The 13,656-nt window shown below is 35.3% G+C and overlaps 1 protein-coding gene across 3 annotated transcripts in view; it reads right to left on the bottom strand.

The window, feature by feature from the left end:
* tty (tweety) overlaps window positions 1-13,656 on the bottom strand; it is a 135,096-nt gene that overhangs the window by 64,310 nt on the left and 57,130 nt on the right. The window contains exon 1 of one of the 3 annotated variants that reach the window (XM_074179920.1): window positions 6,418-6,576. The exons of the other annotated variants lie outside the window; for them this stretch is intronic. The gene's annotated coding sequence lies outside the window, so the exon portion shown is untranslated. Of the gene's footprint in view, window positions 1-6,417; window positions 6,577-13,656 lie in introns of those variants that run through there. 3 annotated transcript variants of the gene reach the window in all.

Raw genomic sequence — 13,656 nt, 5'->3', positions numbered from 1 at the left:
TCTTTCAGGTGGAAGTGTATGCTATCTTGCAGTGTGTAAGGCTTATTAAATTGAGACCTCAAAGAAATGAATGGATCAATATTTTAACAGACAGCAAGAGCGAACTAGGCGCTCTGACAAACCCAAAAGTGACATCAAAACTGGTCTGGGAATGCCATGAAGAACTGAATGAACTTGCAAACAGGAACAAATTAACTTTGTACTGAGTGCCAGGGCATTCAGGAATCACAGGTAATGATAAAGCTAAAGAATGCGCTAGACACGGATCATCAACTTCATATATAGGTCCTGAACCAACTCTGGGGGTACCAAAATCATTGGTACGAAACCAGATTAGGACATGGACCAATAAAAAGTACACAGAGTACTGGAAAAAAGTACCTGGCAACAAACACAGTAGAACCTTCATTAGGGAACCGTCCGAAAAAAAAACCGAAGGACTACTTCAATATAGTAGGGATCGGCTCAGAATAATTACAGGGTCACTAACCGGTCATTGTCCGCTTAGAGGACACCTGAATAAAATGGGGCTGTACAACGGAGACCTCAGCTGCAGATTATGCAACAAAGGAATAGAAACAGCTCTACACATCTTATGCGAATGTGAGGCACTGAATCACAGGAGGCATGCAATATATGGACGTATGAAATTACGTCCAGAAGAATATGACGAACATCCAACGCGGAACCTGTACAAATTAGTACAGGGAACAAGACTGATGGGATGGGTGTCATGAGTAGATAGGAGAATAAACGCAATAAGCCCAAGAGGCTGCAGTGTTTTCTGGAGACTTGGACTAAATGGAGAAGTCAGACAGCTCCCAAGGGACCAAAAAAAGTGATTTGTGCAATTGGCAATGTGCACAAGTCTATATGCAGTCCATCTAGCCTCTCTCTCCAAAAAATGTGTAGAGGAGGTAGATCTAGAAGGATGTCCATGGCCGCTGATACCATAATACTAACGCAATGTAAAAATAACATGAATTGAAGGGTTTATATTTTTAGGAGTGATTAATTTTTGGGAAAGAAAGTTTTTGGCTTTCTACTACTCCATCTTTTTTTTTTGTATCAGATGGAGTAGTAGAAAGGCAAAAACTTTCTTTCCCAAAAAATAACATCTAATCACATGTTCATGAAAGTAGATTACAAGGCAAATCAGTAAATTCAAACTAATGTATCATTTCTCTTGAAGTGCATATAAATATATAAATATATCCATTAAGTATTTATATAATCACGCTCAAAACAGAAGATGAAATCATTGCAACCTACATCAATGCATACCAAACAACTGCAATACACTCATCAGTGATTATTGATTAGTCACTTCTAAAACATCCGTTGTTCGTAGATGATTCGATTTTAATTTTGCTGGCGGCCAACTCTTCCTGTAGAACATTTGAGATAGTTGAAACCGAATCACCAACTGTAAACAACAAAAGCAAACTGAACTTTGGCAAATAAACAGCCATTATCTTGTTAGGTGATTCGAATATTTGTATTGCAATTTATAATCAAGATAATTAAAATACTTTATATAAGATATAGTAAAGTCAAATAATGATTCATTACATTGTCAGTAATAATATGAAAGTAAAGCAGTTCTATTAGGTAGTTGGTTTCACAATCAATGATGGGCATTGGAATAGCAAAAAAGGCTATTTAACAATGAGGGTTTTCTTCGATACTTAGACTTGAATGCCATCACACTTCTGTTAAATATTACGGTGGCGGTACAATAAATAGCTCCGAGTTTCTCTAGAACGTGAGGCGCATTGCTGAAATATAATTAGTAAATATGTATCAGTATGAACATACGTTGAATAAAACGAACTGTTCTATCTTAAGAAGTCCTTGCCCTTTTAAACAAGCATCAAGTACTCGTAATTCCAAAACAAGAACTTTTTCCCAATGTAATACTCTACTCGACGCGTGTTTCACCAACTAAGTTGCCATCATCAGGAGATGAAGAAGAAGTCTTCTACTTACAGATACAGCTCCCTTGCTGTATTTCACACTGTTTAAGGGATGTACATACTATTTGCAATTACCTACTAATTTTTTTTGTCATAATGACAAAGTACTCCTATAGTCTCAGTTTTGATCCAATTACTATTTATAGACATATAAGAAAGAATTGAAAAAAATTCAATTTATTTAATATCTAGTACCAAGATCGAATGGAAGTTGTAGTACCAAACGTTTCGCCTGCTACTGTGGTAGGCATCCTCAGTTGTATATGCGTTGACTGTGAGGAAGAAGGATATATCGCGAAGTCTCAGCAACGACTGACTGGCGAGCTCCATGTTCACTCGCATTTATATATTAGAGGGTGATGCTTAATATAGTGGTGGGGTGTTCATGTGATTACTCACCCCCGATTGGATCGCACATTTGATAGGTTGTTCTGATTGGTGCACATTGTTGACAGATATGCTGCTGATTAGAAGACGACCGGAGTTGTATTCCAGTTCATGTCTGGCCTTCTTGACTACTGAATACCACGTTCTGTTATCCCGTTTACCTTATTCTTTCCGGTTAAAATTGTTGGAATGCTTATCGATTGCATTGGCCTTATGAAGTTTTGCGTTGTAATGTAGTGAATTAAACAGGACATCAGCTTCTTCTTGTACTACGAGTTCTATTCAACCATGGCTCATCAGCGCGGTATTTGTTCTCTATAATCTCTCACTTTTCTCAATTCACCACATTGTCTGTTTTAGTAACAAGAAACTCGTGAACCATAATACAGTCCACAGCTGGTAGATATATATAGGCAATACGTCTATAAGTCAATCCGAACAGTTAAAAGACTAATGTTAGCTTATGTCAGAAGTGAGTGGGTCTATTCGACCAGGTCAGGCCATCTGGTAAGAGTACGGCTCTGCAATCTGATTAGGGCCCCAGTGGGGGGCAGGCACATAGTATGTGATCTGCTGTTTCATCATTTTTCAAACAGAGGCGACACACACTGTCTTCCGACAGTCTGAGTCTCTGCGTAGTTCATCCCCACTATAATCCAACAACTATTTGGTATCAAGCTTCGAAGGGTGAATAAACGCCTTGGAGTGAGCCAATCCTGGAAGATTCTGCCAGAAGTCCATAAATCTTCTTGCCATCCAGGTGTTCAATGTTTGTTTGACAAAGCCTAAAGCGATGCCAATGACAGGTTCTGGTCCGATGAAGCTGCTTGCAGCACCCTCCTTTGCAAGGGAGTCAGCAAGCAGCCTCATTGCATTCCAGGCTAGTATGTCCAGGAATCCATACCAGAGACAATATGTTTCGTCTTCACATAGAAGATAGTGTTTTTTTTGCAATTTGCTACTATTTTAGACGTTGCTCGGTAGGAGCCAAGAGCTTCCGTCGCCGCTTGACTGTCCGAGAATATTTTCATTGACTTGTGTATGAGGTTGGATTATTTCAATATCTCCGCATATGATTCAAGAGAGTAAATTTCCGCTTGAAATTCAGTCGCATAGGTTTCTAGGCAGGTTAATATCTCTGTCCTGGGTCTGCTACTGAAAACACCTGCCCAGGACCTGAAGGTGTTTTTCAACCGTCTGTAAACCAACAACTATCTGCTCTTAATATTTCCTTGTCCCGGAGGATCCGGTCCTCTCTACTTGGGAACAGACTAATGTACTGGGTCTGATAAATGTACTAGTTAATACCATATGAAACATGCCACATAAAAATAATGATTAGACCTCGTATGAATGTACAACGCCGCTCATACCATTGAAAAAAACTGCCGACGTTCGGTAACTATTTAGTTTTTATGCCATTCGAATTGACTTCGTATATACTATACACTGCTCACTGATAAAGTACAAAAACTACATGCAATACCTCATTAGTTTCCAAAAACACTATTTTGATAACTATAATTAATTAACCACAAAGATAATTTGATTGTTGTTATAATATGAGTATATATCTTTTCTTTCCTCGATGCGGCACACTCGCAAAAAGGAACTAATTTGACAACACTTATCCATGATTTGCCAGATTTCACAAATATTCTCGAGTTTCAAATATAAAAAAGGTACTCTGTCGTTATACACAGTCTATGAATATATTAAAATTTCCAACTCAATGATTCCTTAAAAAAAATTTGTCAATATGAATGAATAAATACTCCTTGGAATACTCTAGCATCAAGGTGGTGCTTCAGATTATTTCCAAGGTGTTATTGTTTTTTCAATTTATGATGTTATTTTTAAACTTCTTACAACATATTTTTCAAATTGAAAAGAGAATATTTTTAGGAGGGTTTTTTAGAAAAATGTTTTCAATTTCTACTATTAAACAAAACACGAAAAAAAATTAAAAACAGGAAGAAAGAAAATGACTACAATAAAAACTCTTTATAAAGAATACAAAAAGTTTATTTCATATACAAACCAGAAGAAAATTTTTTTTCGAAATAACTACTTTCACGTGAACTATGAATTACACGTAAATCACTTTTCCCATTCGGTTTGTACTACAAACATTCGTTATGGAATCGAGTCAGATATAGTTCACAATGTGATATGTGAAAGAGTATTGATGAAAAATATCATTTACATGTAATGATATCATCCCCAATGATGTGCTCAGGAGTTTCGGGACAAGACATTATTTTTATAATGATAAGTAAAAAGAGGGACGGCTATGTAAAAATTTGATATATAATAAGAGTATTGATGAAAAGTATCACTTACATGTAATAGTATCATCCTTAATGATGTGCTCAAAAGTTTCGGGACAAGACACTATTTTTTATAATGGTAAGTGAAAAGGGGAACGACTTTGTAAAAATTTCATAAATGAAGAGGTAACAAAAAACATAGAGTAATTTTTTGAAAAATGCGTTTGAATATAGAACCTCATTTCGAGTAACAAGTCATTAACTTATAACTTTGAGTTCAAACACGTTGCGATGATAAAAATAATTTTGTTACCATCGGAGAAAAACAAAATATGGATTATCAGGCTAGAACAAAAGCAAACCGTTTTTATAAAAAAAAAAAAACCAGGAAGAAGGCACTATAGAATAGGAAATCAGTTGAAATTATTTTATGAAAAAAAAAGGTTCTCGAAGGAACATTATCGTTTCATAATTTTCCAAATAATACGGATTGATACACTCCTTGATTAACAAAAAAAAAAGTGTATTTAAATTTTTGATTTGGGAAAACTCCGATATCTATATAGTTCACTATGAATGCCACAGGAGGTGAGGAAATAATTTTTATTTTCTTTTATTCCATTTCTCTCGACCCTTTTGCATTCAATAGGCCCAACAAAACAGAATGATTTGTGACCCAAGGGCTGTGGGTTTCTGCAGGTTTATACAAGAGAGAAGTTTCTATTATAAACAACCCTATTTTATTGATCTGATAAACAAGCCCCTCGACTCTCAATGATTCATTTGTAACGATCAATGAAATATGACAAAAGCAATTCCCAAGTGGAATACCCACATGATGTATAACTGAAATCCAGCTGTTGCTTGTCTAGCTGCAATTATGTATTGAATGTTGAAAATTCGGATTGTTGCTGTTTTATGAGATGACCATAAGATTTAAAAAACCAACAGTACTTTGCGTAAGCGCCTGATAATTAAGAAGTTGCGATTTTTCACAGTAAGTGCTTTTGAAATGTTTAGTTCAATTTTCGTCAATTCATTCATATTTCAAGATTATGTCATTCATCTATTAGTTCATACATTGCCTGACAGAGAATGCGTTATTTTGAGTTCGGATAGTTTATTTTAAAGTACGAACACATCAGAAAAATTATTGATATCTAAAAACTTCGCATGCATTATTGAAGGTCTATGAAACAGTAACCAATGGAAAACACACATATCGCCTTGTATTGGGTATTATAGTTTATACATGAAAATATGTTTCCAAAATATCAACAATTAGTACAATATTTATAAATATTGAAAAATACTATTATTCTGGGTTTTCATCAACACAATATAACTCAAAACAATGACTGAGTACACCATTTTTGCAAATTTAAGGCTTCAACAATTTTGATATGCTCCAGTCACAAGTGACAAGAAAATGTAGCAATATATTTAGCAACTACCTGGTCTAATTGAGTCTTAGAATGAGTTTTTTAACTCAATTTACAGCTATTTCCGTAATTTTGCTTCGTTTAAAATTATCCCTATAATTTTTTCATTCAATTATTTTACTAGTCAATTCCTTACTTACTTTCGAGAAAAATTGACAAACTATTGTGTAGTTTCTAGCTTTTGTGGTTGTTCCATTATTTTTCATTTTTTCCATTTTAATTTTGGGTTTGAAAGTTGTACTGAACTTTTTCTATATTCCATAAATTTTTGCAATCATTTTGCTTTGCTTTTCATCGAGTTATTCAAATCAAATCTCAATATCTAAATATGTATTTACTTACGTTATACACACTGGTGAAAAACTTTGGTAATAAATCAAAAAAAATCTGGAAATTTTTCACAAAGAAACTTTCACTTTAAGTAACCTCTCTTGAAGAGTTTCTGAATTAGTATCTAAATCAACACTCCACGATATAAATATTATTTGTAATAGAAAGATCAACTACAAACACAATTTTCTACCAAAAGAGTCTATCCTGAAGACAGAACTGACGCTGACTTATTGCAAATGTTTAGTGTGTCATTCAATGATTCACCCAATAATGTAACATTGATAGTAGGTTACTTTTAACAACTATCGCTAGTAATTAGATAAGAATGTGTCATAGTTCATGTCGGTATATCTGCATACTGTGAGTTTGGTAAAAAAAAATTGAGTTGAGGAAATTTAAATTTTTTTATTTGAAAAAAAAGTGGATTGCTACAATTGAAAAACTGAGGTTATATTCTTTTTAATTTGTTTCACGTTTGAATCTTTTTTACAGGTCGATTCTTGGTAAGGGCTGATTGAACGTATTTAGATTTTTAGATATACCTTAATGGCTGGCTATAATTGAACACTCTGTGACTCAAACTATAAAATGTTGATTGAAATATTAAATATTGAAATATCATTTTTGAATGTATGTTTGCCTTATATATTGCTAAATAATACAAAAAATGAGTTTTTTACACAAATTAATCTGCGAAAAATCTAGTGAATTGCATTGTACATTCCCAATGGATAAAGTAAAACAAAATAACACATATTGCGTGTGTTGAAAATAAATCCCAAGATTCACAAGTGAAGTGCTGAAACGAGTCAATAGCAACTCCTAATGGAGTATCTGTTTATGTTCCAAATAACAAAATAATGAGAGATAAGTGGTTAAAGTTGGCACGACGGGGCCCACCACATATGTAGTTACGAATTGGACAATTAATTTTTGAGAGGACCACTTCAATTTAAGTATACTTTGTATATAAATAAGTGTGTAGCTCGAAATCTTCGATGAAATACAATAATAAATTCAGTAAGGTTATATACCAATGTGTTAGTTACAAGTTGTATCATTCTTGTAATCAAATTTAATGGACTACTCATTCGAGCTGCTAAATGATAAGGAAAATGACATGCATTATCATATGATGGAATCTGTATCCCTACATATGAAACAAACAAAGAAACCACAAAGAAACTGAATACTGTCATTAGATGTTAAATCAACGCACATTAGTGCTTGTAGAGTATGAGATACTCTAAAAACAATTGAGGCTTTCTTTCTCTTGGAGTTAGCAAACTCCAAAAATCACATAAAAAAGCTTATCTAATTATACATAATACTAAAGATTATATATAAAAGATGATAATGTTCTTACAAAAAAGTTTTAACTTTTCGGAATTCAGACGAACAAAAGTCGTTAATGGCTGCAAAACACTCTTCCAATAGCAACAAATCTATCCTGGGCAAATTAGAGCTATCTGCCTAAATGAATCCTTGTTCCGTCCATTATGATTCTTCATTATTATCACCAAACCATAAACAAACAAACAGTTGAAGCAAAAATTCAGATAGTTGTTGGTTCAAGATGGATCAAAAACACCTTCAGGTTCTGGTGCAGGTGTTTTTAGGAACCTGCCTAGGAACCTATGCGACTGTATTTCAAGCGGAAATTTTACGCTATTGAATTGTGTGCGGAGAGATTGGAAGAATCCAACCTCATATACAAGTCAATAAAAATATTCTCAGACAGTCAAGCGGCATTAGAAACTCTTGGCTCCTACCGAGCAACGTCTAAATTGGTAGCAAATTGCCAAAAACAACTCTCTTCGATAGGAAGACTTAACAGATTGTATCTGGTCTGGATTCCTAGTCATACTGGCCTGGAAGGCAATAAATCTGTTGACTCCCTTGCGAAAGAGGGTGCTGCAAGCAGCTTCATCGGACCAGAACTTGTCATTGGCATCGCTTTAGGCTTTGCCAAACAAACATTGAACACCTGGATGGCAAGAAGATTTATGGATTTCTGGCAGAACTTCCAGGATTGGCTCACCTCAAGGCCTTCGCAGCTTGATACCAAACAGTTGTTGGGCTACAGTGGGGATGAACTACGATATCTATCAGGTCTTCTTACAGGTCACTGTCATTATAATCATCATATATTATGTAGATACTCGGACTGTCGGAAGATAGTGTGTGTCGCATCTGTTTGGAAAATGATGAAACACCACAGCATATACTTTGTGCCTGCCCTGCTGGGGACCGAATCAAGTTTTTAGAGTTCGGCAGAGCCGTGCTCTTACCATCTGACCTGAAAAACCACTCACCATACAAACTAATCGGCTTCGTTAAGAAGCTGGGTTTATTTGGTCGAGTGTGAATAAGTGTGAGCCACAAGTGTCAAATAGACCACTCACTTTAGACCTAACCTAACCTAAATCAAGAATTAACAAAAAAGTTGGAGCAACACCATAGATTCTCACTGACAGAAATTCATTATTTTTCTTTCATTTGAATGAAACTCAATCTAAAACCAACATAAATATTCAATTGTTTAGACATAAATGTTTCAATGAACTGAGAACCGCCATATTTGACCGATTGTCGCGGTAATTTATTTCATCAATTTATTTGGTTGAGTCTAATTTCAGAATTTATAATACTGTAGTAATGTTGGAGCGAATTGAAATTTCTCCTCAGGAGACTGTATGATGGAATTATACATACAATGAACTTTTTACCAATCAAACAATTTTTATAAAAGTTACAATAAATACTACTTTCTTTTTCGCAGAGTCGCAATATTAAACAAGTCACAATCGCAGTCTTACTGTAATAAATGAATAGAAATTCACTTATTGAATATGTAAATGAGGCTGTGGAGAGAAAAATCCAATACTATCGGATAAAAAATCCCCCGGAACAGAGAGGTGTTAATTTTGCATTATTTAACATTTTCTATGAAGCTAAACTGTGGATTGAAAAGGGAATTTGATAACTGAACAATGTTATAGCAAGTTACGTCCTTTGAAGCAATGTATAAGCTGATGGGTAAATCTCTGTTATCCTGATTAAAATAAATCTTCATTTACCACTCCGACCACTAAAACATCTGTTTCACACTAGCTAAGAACGTTACACAGAAAAAAACATCAAATAAAAGAAATGTATCGTGGTTTAGGAAAAAAACTCATTTATAGTTTTTCATGTAGCGTATCAAATTATGATTCATAACACATATGATAATCTTCATGATGAGGAGTAGCAATTACCACAGTGAACGTTATCGAGTTTTTCAAATGGAAAATGAATAAATAATGTCATGATATTTGAGGAATATCAATACACGTCAAACCGGTACCTATAGATAAGATAGCGCCGGTACTTATAAACGGATCTGGAGATATACATGCCTGTTTAGTCACCTAAACAAATCTTAATAATTCAACAACAGACCGATATATCCCAACAATACAACTGCAAATTGATGAAATTTTTCAGCATCGATTTATGTGGTGATTATTTTAAAGTTGTTAATTTTTTTAATATTCCTCACCCTCACTCTATTTTATATATATATACAGTGTGTCCAAGATAAGGATCCTAAGCATGGGAATCTCAGTACCTGTTGGAGATACAGCTTAGGTTAAATTAGGAAAAAGTTGTGTTCTTTAAAGCTTATTTACATGCCGTTTAGAAACTTGAAGAATTTTCATGGCCTGCTGAGATATTTGGGAAAAACGAGAATTTGACAATATCAATTTTATTTTTTTCTGACTTTATTTGAAAAGATATCAAAAAACGAATAACACTTTTTCATTGGCACTTTTAAGGTACTACACGATGGTATTTTTAGATTTTATATCCGACGTTTCGTTTTCAAGAAACCATCATCAACTTTATTTTTTTATATGACCCGAAACAAAAGTACACCCTGTATCTGATTCCATTTTTTATTACGAATTCAACGATGTATCACATGCCATTGTTTTCTTTTTAGTTTAAAGGAAAATTACATTTTTTCTCTTTTTAAAAAAATCTTTAAGTAGGCGTTGCAAACAAATGCTTTGACGTAAATACCTGTCACCGAGCCTGTCAAATATTATTTAATTACACGATAAAATAGTAATTGTCGTTGTTGTTAGCCTGTTTGTCGAGTTGTTGTTTTTAGAGTTATTGTTACTGTTGTCGTTATTATTGTTTATTGTTGAATAGATAATATTGTGTTATTATCGTCGAAAATGCGGGTGAGCATTATAGCCATGAAGAAAAGTTTGACATGCTAACGTGCTACATGTTGTGCCACAAAAATACTGTAAATACCTCAGCAATGTATCTTAATACATATCCAGAAAGAAAGCAGCAAGTCCATTTTCTTAGAGCTGGCTCGAAATTTAAAAGAATATGGTTCATTTAAAAAGCCTGTTTTATCTCGAAAAAAGGAATCTTCAGAAAAAGCCCAAAATAATGTTTTACAAGCAGTTGTTGAGAACCCTGAAATATCAACTAGGCAAATCGAAAATAATGTAGCAGTAGCCAAATCCACAGCTCAATTTATTTTGCGTAAAAATAGATATCACCCCTATAAATTTAGGATTTGCCAAGGACTTAAACCAGGGGATTTCGAACGGCGCCGAAATTTTTGCGAATGGTATACACGCGCGTGTGAAGAAGATTATAATTTCCCTTCAAAAATAATATGGTCCGACGAAAGTATGGTCACTAATAATGGTATCTTCAACCGCCGCAATACGCATTACTGGGCTCAGCAAAATCCGCGTGTTAAGAAAATATCAAGACATCAAGAACGTTTTGGGTTTAACATGTGGTGTGCAATTTTAGGAACTAAAATACTAGGTCCGTTATTTTACTATAATTCTTTGACCGCCGAACGATACCATCATTTATTGCAAAACTATGTAGAAGACTGTTTAGATAATTTACCTCTGGCACAGGTCAATAACTGTTGGTTTCAACAAGACGGTGCTCCTGCACATAATTCTAGACAAGTTCGAGAGTATCTTTCGCAGCGATTTCCTGGAAGGTGGATTGGAACCTTTAGTGAAGTGTCTTGGCCAGCGCGATCCCCTGACTTAACTCCTCTGGACTTCTTCATATGGGGTTTTGTTAAAAACGGGTTTACCAACATTCTTTTGAAACTGAACAGCAGTTACGAGAATGTGTAACTGTCGCATTTAACAGTATTACACCAGAGATGTTACGTGATGTTTTAAGTTCTACAGTTAGAAGATCATACTTATGTTTGGAAAATAACGGAAACACCTCCTTTGAATTAAATAAAAAATGCGTTAATTTCTTTGTTGTTTTCATTACTTTAAAAAATCATTATTAACCTACTTAAAAATACATTTTAAAAATAGAAAAAATGCAATTTTCCCTTAAACTAAAAAGAAAACAATGGCATGTGTTACATCGTTGAATTCGTAATAAAAAATGGAATCAGATACAGGGTGTACTTTTTTTTCGGGCTATTTAAAAAAATAAAGTTGATGATGGTTTTTTGAAAACGAAACGTCGGATATAAAAACTAAAAATACCATCGTGTAGTACCTTGAAAGTGCCAATGAAAAAGTGTTATTCGTTTTTTGATATCTTTTCAAATAAAGTCAGAAAAAAATAAAATTGATATTGTCAAATTCTCGTTTTTTCCAAATATCTCAGCAGGCCATGAAAATTCTTCAAGTTTCTAAACGGCATGTAAATAAGCTTCAAAGAACACAACTTTTTCCTAATTTAGCCTAAGCTGTATCTCCAACAGGTACTGAGATTCCCATGCTTAGGATCCTTATCTTGGACACACTGTATATATATATATATATATATATATATATATATATATATATATATATATATATATATATATATATATATATATATATACCAGGTACCAGTACCTGAAATTTTCTATGTATACAAATCAAGTATCAATATAAAAGTGCAATTCACAATCGAAATTGATTCATCCACTGAGTTACAGGTTCTGAAACTGGTCGAAAACACCATCGCGGAACTGAACCAAAATCGAAAAGTCCATGTCGAAAGCCTTCGACCGTGTATGCCACGAAGGCCTTCTGCATAAACTAACCGCATTCGACCTGCCTCGGGGCCTGATCCGGTAGATTGGGTATTTCCCAAAAGACAGAACATTTCAGGTTAGAGTAGAGGGCTCTCTGTCTGACAACAGAGAGATCCTCGCTGGAGTGCGACAGGGGGCCGTGCTCTCTCCCACGCTGTACTCCTTTTACACCAGCGACCTTCCGAGGTCAGAGCGTGTGAAGATATATCTGTACGCCGATGACACGGCTCTCCTCTTATCTTCCATGGGTCGGGAGCTCGGCGTCGTCTACATGCAACGTGCATTGAACAACCTCGAGCGATGGTACCTCGAATGGAAGATCCGAGTGAACCTGGAAAATACTCAGGCGATAACCATGTGACGAATGATATCTTCTCCGGCCAGAAAAGTGAGGATCTCTGGAAGGGAGATCGACTGGCAAGCGCGGGTAAAGTACATCGGTCTTCTAATAGACCGTAGGCTCACCTGAAACCCTCACATCACAACCGTGAAGGCAAAGGTCGAGGGTCGGATCAAAAGTATGTACCCTCTGATCAACAGACATTCCAAATTAAGCCTAAAGAACAAGATTACGATCTATAAAACGATGTTCAAGCCTGTCATCATGTATGCTTCAGGCATCTGGAGACAAGCGGCTCCGTCTAATATCTCCATTCTGGAGAGATTGCAAAATAAGTTAGTACGGATGATAGTGAATGCTCCGTGGTTCGTACGGAACGAAGCCATCCGCAGAGATTTGCAGCTGTCTTCCATTCAGCAGTCCATTCAGTTAAGGGAATCGGCAAGTCTTTAATTGCGCAGAAATCCACGATAATCTGTTAGTTAGGGAAGCTATAGTTTATGCTGTAGACGACCCCTCCCGATATAGCAGGCTCAGACGAGCCTGCGAGTGGGGCCCTCATGTTCTCCGTTGAAAGATGAACAATATCTTCATCCATACACTGATGACAGAGGACATACATGCCGCCCATGATCATTCTTGACCCGTTTGGCCTTCTGACAAACACCAGTCGAAAAGGTAAGGGAGCCAGGCTCCAACCTGTTTAAACCAATATGGCTGTCGGAAATTGATTTCAATTGAGATCGGTCTTTTATAGCGATGAATGTTCTCTAGATTTCTGTACTGCCTTGAAATACGACTTTAAAATTCACCAGTATTTAAT

The sequence above is a fragment of the Leptinotarsa decemlineata genome, unplaced genomic scaffold (genome assembly GCF_025532065.1).
Source record: "Leptinotarsa decemlineata unplaced genomic scaffold, Ldec_3_MD MMD2_tig00026282_RagTag_RagTag, whole genome shotgun sequence".
Classification (NCBI taxonomy): Eukaryota; Metazoa; Arthropoda; class Insecta; order Coleoptera; family Chrysomelidae; genus Leptinotarsa; species Leptinotarsa decemlineata.
This window is presented reverse-complemented; position numbering and strand designations above follow the sequence as displayed.